Below are 11,605 nucleotides of genomic sequence, written 5' to 3' on the forward strand. Positions count from 1 at the left end.
CTTAATAGAAAATTGGCAACTCACCCTCAGAGGCGTATCTAGTATTTAAATTCTATGATTTCAGCCTTCAAGATTCTGAATATTGAACCCGTTATATTTTTAAAGTTATGAATTCATATTCACTAATTATTGAAATTTCAGTAGATTTTTACACTTAAATTATACATCGCGTCAAAAAATATGGGTTCAATTTAACCTGTCAGAATTACGCTATATCAGCCCCTGCTCACCCTGCCTTCTTTCGTCCATTGTATTGTCGAAGCAGTAATTTTTATAGGTCCATTTTCAAGGAAGGTATAGGTCTTGTATTCTTAAAATTAGGATTTGGATTGTTTGTATTGCACGCGCACCCTTTTCTATATGATGATCATCAGTGCTCTATAATACTTTGGTTGATACTTTGGGTGCATCTAAGGGTGCATATAGTTAAGGATCAACAAATTTTCTTTTTCTTTATTTATTTTTTTCACTTTATTACCTTGGGAATTGATTAAAAAAATAACAGTAAGAATTGAAGTCGAAATAATTACGATAAATGTCAAAAGTGTTCATAGGTGATTTGAATATAATATGAAAAGATATTTAAAATTTTAAAACCCCTAAAAAAAGGTTAATTCACTTATTCTGCCACTACCTTTTACGTTTGGCAAAAGAGAATGTGTACGTACACTCAACAAACACTTTCCTTTTGATTAGTTTTAATGGTTTGTAAAATCATACTTTAGTGATGGCTTTGAGTCTAAAGTTAGGTTTGAAAGTTTAAACTTTAGATATACGGTTTGATATTTAAAACTGCCAAGCCAAACATTAGATAAAAAGGACTGAAGTTAAAGGACTGTCCGATCAAACTTCAGACAAATTTCAAATGAAATTTGTTTGGACAAGTAATATGCTAAAATTCAAACAAAATAAATTCATACGCGAATTTTTTTAACTTTAGTTGCGTGTGTTTGAAGTGGCTAAACTTACAAAAATATATAAAATTCGGCTATTACTTAAATTGGGGTCCTGAAATCGGCTATCTGGGCACTTGCCCCAAATCCATTCCAGAAAAAGAACATAACCTTTGGTCCAACAGCCCATCATGGGTGGGCTTCGTGTTCCATATTTCCTATACTATAGGAAACTTTATTATCCCCTAATCAAGTTTTAGCTTAATAGGAATTTTCGTTCCTATACCATATAGGAAACTATATTACCAAATATGTTTATAGTTTGCATATTACCCGTCATGCTAATAGTATTTCTACAAAATATAGACAATTCATTAAATAAGGAATTATTGTAGCTGTAGACTTCCTTATTTAGGGGCGCTAATATTGGGAATTAAATATTCTTCCAGATATTTTACAACCACCTCACTCACATATCAAAACAAATCTCCACGATTTCCTCTCCTAAAACCAGCGAAAATCTGTAACCCCTCCATCATTGACAACCATTAAAACGCTTTGAAGTTTTGAATTTGAATTTAGGTTTTCAAAAGACATTTGTTTGTTTGGATTGGATGTAGCTGCAAAGAATTGAGAATTCTCTCTACGTCTCTCTCTATCTCTCAATCCCAAATTTAAGTAATATAAATCAAAGGAAAAGAGAGCAGCAATTCCACCATTGACAGCCATTAAAAAGCTTTGAAGATTTGAATTCAATTTTGGATTTTCAAAAATTATTATTTGTTTGGATTGGGTGTTGTTGAGAATAATTGGGAATATGGTTTGGAGTTTATATCTCAATTTTGAGGGGTTTTGGTGAAGATTAGACTTGGTTTTGGCTGAATTTCAGATTGAAACTCGAAGAAGAAGAAGAAGAAGAAGAAGAAGAAGAAGAAGAAGAAGAAGAAGAAGAAGAAGAAGAAGAAGAAGAAGAAGAAGACATGGCATACATTATATTGCAGAAATTGTAAAAAAATTGTAGATTGTTGTTTATTTATTTTCTTTTATTCATTTATCTATTGTATAAAAGTTGAACAACATTATATAAAAATTATATTTAAGTGGTATTATATTGTAGTTGTATATAACTTAGTAGAAATAATGTACGAAAATTGTAGATAATTTGTATAATATATAATTAGTTGTATAAAATTTATTTTATAAATCAGATACAAAATATACAAAAGACATATTGTTTAAATTTTGTATAAAATTTGTATGTAAGTTTTATGTTATTGTACTTGTATTTAACTGGGTAGAAATAATATGTAAAAGTTGTAGAAAATTATAGATAAGTTGTATTCCTCTATAACGGGAGATGTTGGCATATCAAGTAACTTTAGTGTTCCAGACGAACATGCATGAAAATAAAGATAAATTCTGTTATGAACAGTTTGTAGAAATTTTGTAGATAATTTGTAGAAACATTGAAATTATGTATTTTCATATTAATTTTTCAAATGATATATAGTTTTACTGTATAATAAATGTAGAAATTTTGTAGATATTGTGAAAATCCATACTGATATACGCCATAGTTAAATGAATAAAAGAATACAATTTTATGGAGGTAAATTGTGCATCCGCACCTCATGCTCAGTTCTGCAAAGTCAAGAAGACATTTTGTGCATCCGCACTCAACTCACGTAACTTTACAAATCCACAAGCGACTAGAAAATTGGTCATGTGCCTCACTTTACTTTACAATCCTCAAGCAACTAAATAAATGGTCATGTGCCTGGCTTTTGACTATAGCAACTTGATCAATAAATGAAGCAAAACCTAATTTCAATTTCTCAATTCTGTGTCCCTGAAAACAAGCCATTGTGAGTCTTATTTGACTCATTCCTCACATTCAATCTATTCTACAAATTCACGCCTCTTTAAATATAATACAACCATATTTTCTTGAATTTAAAGGTATAGCAATATATATAACTTAAAAAACATCTTCAATTTCTCAATTCTGTGTCCCTAAAAACAAGCCATTGTGAGTCTTATTTGACTCATTCCTCACATTCAATCTATTCTACAAATTCACGCCTCTTTAAATATAATACAACCATATTTTCTTGAATTTAAAGGTATAGCAATATATATAACTTAAAAAACATCTTCTCCTCTGCACAAGTTAGCTCCAAAACAGACGAGGTGGAATAACAAGCTCCCATTAAAACTTTTAACACAAAAGCACAAAGCTTAAAAATAAATAAACAACAGAATACATTTTTTCTATAATTTTTGCAAATATAATGTATGTCATGTCTTCTTCTTCTTCTTCTTCTTCTTCTTCTTCTTCTTCTTCTTCTTCTTCTTCTTCTTCTTCTTCTTCGACTTCGACTTCGAGTTTCAATCTGAAATTCAGCCAAAACCAAGTCTAATCTTCACCAAAACCCCTCAAAATTGAGATATAAACTCCAAAACATATTCCCCATTATTTGCAACAACACCCAATCCAAATAAATAATAATTTTTGAAAACCCAAATTCGAATTCAAAGCTTCAAATCTTTTTAATGGCTGTCAATGGTGGAATTGCTACTCTCTTTTGCTTTCCTCTTATATTACTGAAATTTAAGATTGAGAGATAGAGAGAGACGTAGAGAAAATTCTCAATTCTTTGTAACAACATCTAATCCAAACAAACAATGTCTTTTGAAAATCCAAATTCGAATTCAAAGTTTTAAAACTTTTTAATGGTTGTCAATGGTGGAGGGGTTACAGATTTTCGCTCGTTTTAGAAGAGGAAATCGTGGGTGATTGAAGAGGAAATCGTGGGGATTTGGAGAGAGAAACTTGGGGGAGTGGGAATAGACGGTTGAGTAAAATTAGGAGACTAATTAATACCATTAAAATCCTAAAATGGTAATTAGGTATATAGAAGGTAATTATATTAAAAGTAGAGTAATATAGTTTACTATATGCCATATGAATGTAAAAATTCCTAACTTAATTACATGGTCATATACAATTTATCAATTGTATACGGATTAGTTTTAAATGCATATCCCTTTATATTAGGAATTGAATAAGGAATCAGTTATTTCACATCCATGTTCTCTCTCCTAGGCTCTCTCTCTCTCAGTCTCTCTCTCTTGCGCTCTCTTTCTCTCTCTCTCTCTCTCTGTCACTCTATCTCTCATTCTTTGTTCTTGTAATATCCCATGATTTTAATCAAGGATATATTAGTCATTTAGCAATTAATTAAGTAAAAAAGATGCACAAAAAGAAAGAAAAGTCGAACAAATCTACCAAAAAGAACTAATAAAATAAAACAAAATAAAAAAAGAGTATGTAAATGGACCTTACCCATCGGCAACGTAAGGGCATAGAAGAAAAAGAAAAAATATATATATAAAAGGCTAAAGTGATTTTGGGAGAAAAGGGACGTAGTGAACAGAAGCTTAAGAACAAAAAAAATTGAAGAAGGCATCCAGGTAAGAGGCAAAGAAAGCAAAGAAGGGATTTTGTTGAAATCTTATAGTCAACAAGGCATAAGAATTAGAAAAGAGCGCTGGTTCAGTCTTTGTTCTGCAAAACTTTTACCCTACTGGAAAAGTAAATTTACATTCTTGAGTCTCCGTGATAAGTTCCAGGTAATTACATATATTTTTCCTCCTTTTGAAATAGTGGTAATTTTATATACATAATTCCTCGCTAGACTAAGTAAATATAATGATGGGATTTGATTCTAAGTTAAAAAGAGAAGGTTAGTGTGATGACCCAAAAGGTCATCACTTGTGTTGCAAGTGAATTCAGTGTTCCGAGGACTAAAAACCTCCTTTTTACCTTACCGTAATTTACGTGCGTGGTCCGGACCTATATCCGGAAAACCTTCTATGCGAAAATATGAGAAATAAAAATTTGTAGAGTTAAAAATTTGATTATGGTTGACTTTGGTCAACATTTTGAGCAAACAGACCCGGATCCGTGTTCCGACGATCCCGTGAGGTCCGCAGTAAAATATGGGACTTGGGCATATGCCCGAAAATGAATTCCGAGGTCCCAAGCCTTAGAAATTAATTTTTAAAAGAAATTATTTTACTGAATTATCTAAGAAATGAAGAAAAGAATTAATGTTTGAAACCATTGTTATCGGGCCCATATTTTGGTTCCGGAGCCTGGTACAAACTTGTTATAGTATTTGAAAGATAACTATGAAATTCGTTGAAAACGGAGTTTATTTGACGTGAGTTGGACTTCCGGTTGAAGAGTTATGAACTTTGAGAGTTCTTGATGAAAATGTTGAGTTTTGAGGTTTAATTCATGATTTTACATGTTATTTTGATGATGTGATCGCACGAATAGGTCCATATGATGTCTTTGAGTTAGTATGCACACTTGGTTGGGAGTTCCGAGGGCTCGCGTGAGTTTCGGGTAGGTTCCGGGATGTCTTAGGCTTAAAACATGAATATTGCAGGTTCAGAGAAGTGCAAATCTCTAAACCCGCCAGTGCTGACCGCATTGGCTTTGGTGTTATCCGCAGTGGGGGCTGTGCGGCCGCACTCGATTTTGTGCGATCCGCACAGGTTCACTGGTCCGACTTCAGAAACCTATATCTTTTAATCTACAAGGAATTTTGAGATGATTCAAAAAGGAAAGTTGTAGCACTTCTTGTCTAGTTTCCAGAAAGGTAAAGATATCACAATTTGGACATCTGTAGAGAAAAATGGCCAAAATACTAAAGCATGTCACTGCAGTCCACATGGAGAGTTATGCGGCCGCACTCGATTTTGTGTGGTCCGCACAGGAGGTCTGAGAGGGGTATATTAAAATGGGATTTTTAGTAATTTTTCATTTTTCAAAACCCTAAAAACATAAGAGACGATTTTTCAAATAACCTTTCTTCTCCGAAACATTGGTAAGTGATTTCTAACTCATTTTCTTTACTTCTTAACTTCTTTTTACAAGATTTCATCCTAGAATCTAGGGTTTTCATAGTGGAATTGGGAACTTTGGGAAAAACCTAAGAATATTGAAATTTGGGGAGTTAGACCTCAAATTGAGGTTGGATTCCAAAACAAATTATATATTTGGGTTCGTGGGGGAATGGGTAATCGTGTTTTGGTTCGAACCTCGGGTTTTGACCATGTGGACCTGGGGGCGATTTTTGACTTTTTGGGGTAAAACTTTGGAAAACTCATTTTCATGCATTGGGGTTGATTCATTTAGCGTTTATTGATGTAATTAAGTAACTTGTGACTAGATACAAGCGAATTGGTGGTGGAATCAAGGGGTAAAGCTATAATTGAAACGTGTATTGTGTTTGTGGTATCGAGGTAAGTGTTTGGTCTAACCTTAGCTTGAGGGATTAGGAGTTGTTTCTTATTTGTTACATGTTAATTGTGGATTACGACGTATAGGCATGGTGACGAGTATCTATACGTCGGTGTCAAGCATACCCGTGAGTCTTGTATTGTAATTGTTATGACTCCGTTGTAAATTATTGCACTTCACATGTTATTGAAATATTTTTGTTCCCTTGCCGGGATGTTATTGAAATATTATTGTTCCCTTGTCGGGATGTTATTGAAATATTATTGTTCCCTTGCCGGGATGTTATTGAAATATTATTGTTCTCTTGCCGGGATATTGTTATATTGCTCTTGTTCACTTGCCTAGATGTTGTTATATTGCTCTTGTTCCCTTGCCGGAATTCTTTGTGATTGTTGTTGATTTGTAACTGGGATCGGGTGGCATGTCTGCCACAAGATAAATGAAATGGGAGCAGGTGGTACGCCTGCCACGAGATAAATAAAATGGGAGAGGGTGGCACGCCTGCCACGAGATAAATGAAACGGGAGCGGGTGGCACGCCTGCCACGAGATAAATGAAATGGGAGCAGGTGGCACGCCTGCCACGAGATATATTAAATGGGAGCGGGTGGCACACCAGCCACGAGATATATGAAATGGGAGCGGGTGGCATGGATGCCACGAGATATATAAAATGGGAGCGGGTTGCATGCATGCAACAAAATGTAAAATGAAAGTGAATTCTGCCTTTGTTTCCCTTATCATTGTTAGTAGTTGGATTTTGGTTCCTTTTAATTCTCTTGATATTCTGGTTTTACCTGTTATTCCCCGAAGCATGCTTTTCCCCTCCCATCTTTGCTTGTTTATTCCTGCTTCACTTTTCGTTGTATATTATACAACTGCACAGGTTTATATGGTAGTCTGGTCCTAGCCTCGTCACTACTTTGCCGAGGTTAGGCTAGGCACTTACCAGCATATGGGGTCGGTTGTGCTGATACTACACTCTGTACTATGTACAGATCCCGAAGCAGCTCTTGGACTGTAGTTTGGAGGTTACCTTCAGTCCACGCGGAGATCCAAGGTAGACCTGCAGGCGTCCGCAGGCCCTAGCGTCTCCTCTATCTTTTATTTCTTGTTTCATCTATTTGCTTCAGAAATAGTGTGTCTTTTAATTTCAGACCTTGTATTTAGCAGTCTTAGACCATTTTTGGTACTGTGACACCAGTTCTGGGTGATTAAGGTTTAAGCTATTGTAATAAACGCATGTTCAGATATTTTATTGTTCTCTTCCGCTTATCCTAAATTTTCGCTGTTTACACGTTATTGTTTTATATAATGTTAAAGAGAATAAAAACTGGTAAAAGGGTAATTTGTCTAATAATTGGCTTGCCTAGCTCACATTAGTAGGCGCTATCACGACTCTCGAGGGTGAAAAATTCGGGTCATGACAAGTTGGTATCAGAGCTCTAGGTAACATGGGTCTCACAATTCACAGACAAGCTTAGTAGAGTCTGAGGGATCAATATGAAGACGTCTGTATTTATCCCCCAGAGGCTACAGAGTTAGGAAAACTTCACGCTTATTCTTTCCTATCGTGCGGTTTGGTTTCTCAATGCTAATTGAATTTCTACTCTGTTCTTGCGCAGATGGCGAGAACACGCGCTTCCTCATCCACTGACCAGCAGCCCGAGCCCCTAGCAGCAACTCCCATGAGGGGTAGAGCTCAGCCCAGAGAAGCAGCACCAGTAGCGGAGCCTCAGGTTGGCCCAGCTCAGGTCCTAGAGGGGTTTATTGCTACCCCAGTACTCCAGGATGCTCTGGTTCGTCTAGTGGGCCTTATGGAGAGTGTCACCCGGGCAGGTTTGTTTCCTGTAGCACCAGCCATCTCTCAGGCTGGAGGAGGAGTCCAGACTCCTGCTACTCGCACTCCGGAGCAGGTAGCTCCCCAATTCCAGACTCCAGCAGTTCAGCCAGTTGGAGCAGTTCAGCCGGGTGTGGTGGCTCAGACCGGTGATGGAGCAGCTATGTCTGTTGATGCCCTGTAGAGGTTGGATAGGTTCACCAAGATCTTCACTACTACTTTCAGCAATGCTTCTTCTAAGGATCCCCAGGATTATCTACACAGTTGTCATGAGGTTCTCAGGAATATGGGGATAGTTGAGACCAATGGGGTCGACTTTGCTACTTTTCGCTTGTCTAGATCCGCCAAGACTTGGTGGAGAGATTACTATTTGGCTAGACCAGCTGGATCGCTAGCTTTGACTTGGGAGCAATTTACTCAGCTATTTCTGGAGAAGTTTCTCCCCATCACTTAGAGAGAGGCCTATCGTAGGCAGTTTGAGCGTCTCCAATAGGATTCTATGACTGTTACCCAGTATGAGACCAGATTCATCGACTTGGCTTGTCATGCTCTTATCATACTTCCCACCGAGAGAGAGAGGGTGAGGAGATTCATTGATAGACTTATTCAGCTGATTCGTCTTCAGATGGCAAGGGAGATTGGGAGTGAGATATCTTTCCAGGAGGCGGCCAATGTGGCCCGGAGAGTTGAGATGGTTCTATCGCAGTGAGATGGCCAGGGGCCTGACAAGAGACCTCATCATTCAGGCCGATTCAGTGGTACCTCATCTGGAGGCAGGGATTCATATGGTAGAGGCCATCCTCCTAGGCCTTTTTAGTCAGTACTTCAGGTTTCTCACGGTGCTTCAGGTGGTTGTGGTTCTTAGATGCAGTATTTTGATCAACAGTCCTATAGTGCACCATCAGCTCCTATCAGTGCACCACCGCTTCAGAGTTTCCCGGGTGGTCAGCCCCAGCAGCCGAGGGCTTGTTTTACTTGTGGCGACACGAGGCACATTGCTAGGTATTGCCCTCGAGTATCGAGCAGCTCTCAACATCAGGGTTCCCGTGCCATGGTTCAGGCACCGAGTGTTCCACAGCCCGCCCAGCTAGCTAGAGGTGGGAGTAGAGGTGCTAGAGGTGGAGGTAGAGGTATTAGAGGTGGAGCTCAGGCCGCTAGAGGTGGAAGCCCGCCAGCAGCAGGCCGTCTTAGAGATGTAGTTCAGGGTGGTGGGGCCCAGCCCCGATGTTACACTCTTCCATCTAGGCCCGAGGTTGAGGCTTCTGATGAAGTTATCACAAGTATGGTTCTGGTTTGTAGTAGGGATGCATCAGTGTTATTTGATCCAGGGTCTACATACTCCTATGTGTCATCTTATTTTGCACTGTATCTGGTCATGTCTAGTTATTCTTTGAGTGCTCCTATTTATGTGTCTACACTGGTGGGTGATTCTATTGTGGTAGATCGAGTCCTTCATTCATGTATAGTTGTGATTGGAGGTCTTGAGACTCGTGCAAATTTGCTTCTTCTGGAGGTGGTCGATTTTGATGTCATATTAGGGATGGACTGGTTATCATCTTACCATGCTATCTTGGACTGTCATGCCAAGACTGTGACCTTAGCCTTGCCGGGTTTACCTCATTTAGAGTGGATAAAGACTCCTGGTCATTCTACCCGCAGTGTTATCTCGTATATGAAGGCTCGGCGTATGGTCGAGAATGGGTGTTTGGCCTATTTGGCCTATGTTTGTGATTCTAGTGCTGAGGTTCCTTCTATTGATTTTGTGCCCATTGTTCGTGAGTTTCCTGAGGTATTCCCTTTAGAACTGTCGGGTATGCCACCCGATAGGGATATTGACTTTTGCATTGATTTGGCTTCGGGCACTCAACCCATTTCTATCCCGCCGTATAGTATGGCCCCGCCTGAGTTGAAAGAGTTGAAGGAGCAGTTGCAAGACTTGCTTGAGAAGGGCTTCATTAGACCCAGTATTTCACCTTGGGGTGCGCCGGTATCGTTTGTTAAGAATAAGGATGGATCGATGAGAATGTGCATTGATTACCGGCAGTTGAACAAGGTTACAATCAAGAATAAGTATCCATTGTCGAGGATTGATGATTTGTTTGATCAGCTTCAGGGTGCCAAGATATTTTTGAAGATTTACTTGAGATCTGGCTACTATCAGTTGAGGATTAGGGCATCTGATGTCCCTAAGACAACTTTCCACACTCGGTACGGGCATTATGAGTTCTTGGTGATGTCATTCGGGTTGACGAATGCCCCAACAGCTTTTATGGATTTGATGAACCGAGTGTTCAGGCCTTACTTGGATTCGTTCGTGATAGTCTTCATTGATGATATTTTGATATATTCCCGCAGCCGGGAGGAGCACGAGCAACATCTTAGAGTGGTTCTTCAAACCTTGAGGGATAGTCAGTTATATGCTAAGTTCTCGAAGTGTGAGTTCTGGTTGAGTTCAGTTGCATTCCTGGGTCATGTTGTATCAGTAGAGGGTATTCAGGTTGATTCGAAGAAGATTGAGGCAGCCAAGAACTGGCCTAGACCAGTAGCAGCTATAGAGATTCGGAGTTTCTTAGGGTTGGCAGGCTACTATCATCGGTTTGTGGAGGGGTTTTCATCTATTGCAGCCTCGATGACCAGGTTGACCCAGAAGGGTGCCCAGTTCAGATGATCGGACGAGTGTGAGGCAAGCTATCAGAAGCTCAAGACAACGTTGACTATAGCACCGGTGTTGGTTTTGCCCACAGGTTCAGGGCCATATACAGTTTATTATGATGCATCTCGTATTGGGCTTGGTGCGGTGTTGATGCAGGATGGCAAGGTCATTGCTTATGCTTCGCGGCAGTTGAAGATTCATGAGAAGAATTATCCAATTTGGAGTTGGCAGCCATTGTTCGCGCGTTGAAGATTTGAAGGCATTATCTGTATGGCGTGGCATGTGAGGTGTTCACGGGTCACAAGAGTCTGCAATACTTGTTCAAGCAGAAGGAGTTGAATTTGAGGCAGAGAACGTGGTTGGAACTGTTAAAGAATTATGATATCACCATCTTATATAATCCGAGAAAGGCCAATGTGGTTGCCGATGCTTTGAGTAGGAAGTCAGCTAGTATGGGCAGTCTTGCTTATATTCCGGTCGGTGAGAGACCGCTTGTTTTGGATGTTCAGGCTTTGGCCAATCAGTTCGTGAGGTTGGATGTTTCTGAGCATAGTCACGTGTTAGCTTGCACAGTCACTCGTTCTTCATTATTGGAGCGTATCCGTGATCGGCAGTATGATGATCCCTATTTGTGTGTCCTTAGAGACACGGTGCAACACGGAGGTGCCAAGCAGGTTACCTTAGGGGATGATGGAGTTTTGAGGTTGCAGGGTCAAGTTTGTGTGCCTAATATGGATGGGCTCCGAGAATTGATTTTAGAGGAGGCCCATATCTCCCGGTACTCTATTCATCCGGGTGCCCTAAGATGTATCAGGATTTGCGGCAGCATTATTGGTGGCGGAGAATGAAGAAGGATATCGTAGCATTTGTGGCTTGGTGTTTGAATTGTCAGCAGGTTAAGTATGA

The sequence above is a fragment of the Nicotiana tabacum genome, chromosome 6 (genome assembly GCF_000715075.1).
Source record: "Nicotiana tabacum cultivar K326 chromosome 6, ASM71507v2, whole genome shotgun sequence".
Lineage (NCBI taxonomy): Eukaryota > Viridiplantae > Streptophyta > Magnoliopsida > Solanales > Solanaceae > Nicotiana > Nicotiana tabacum.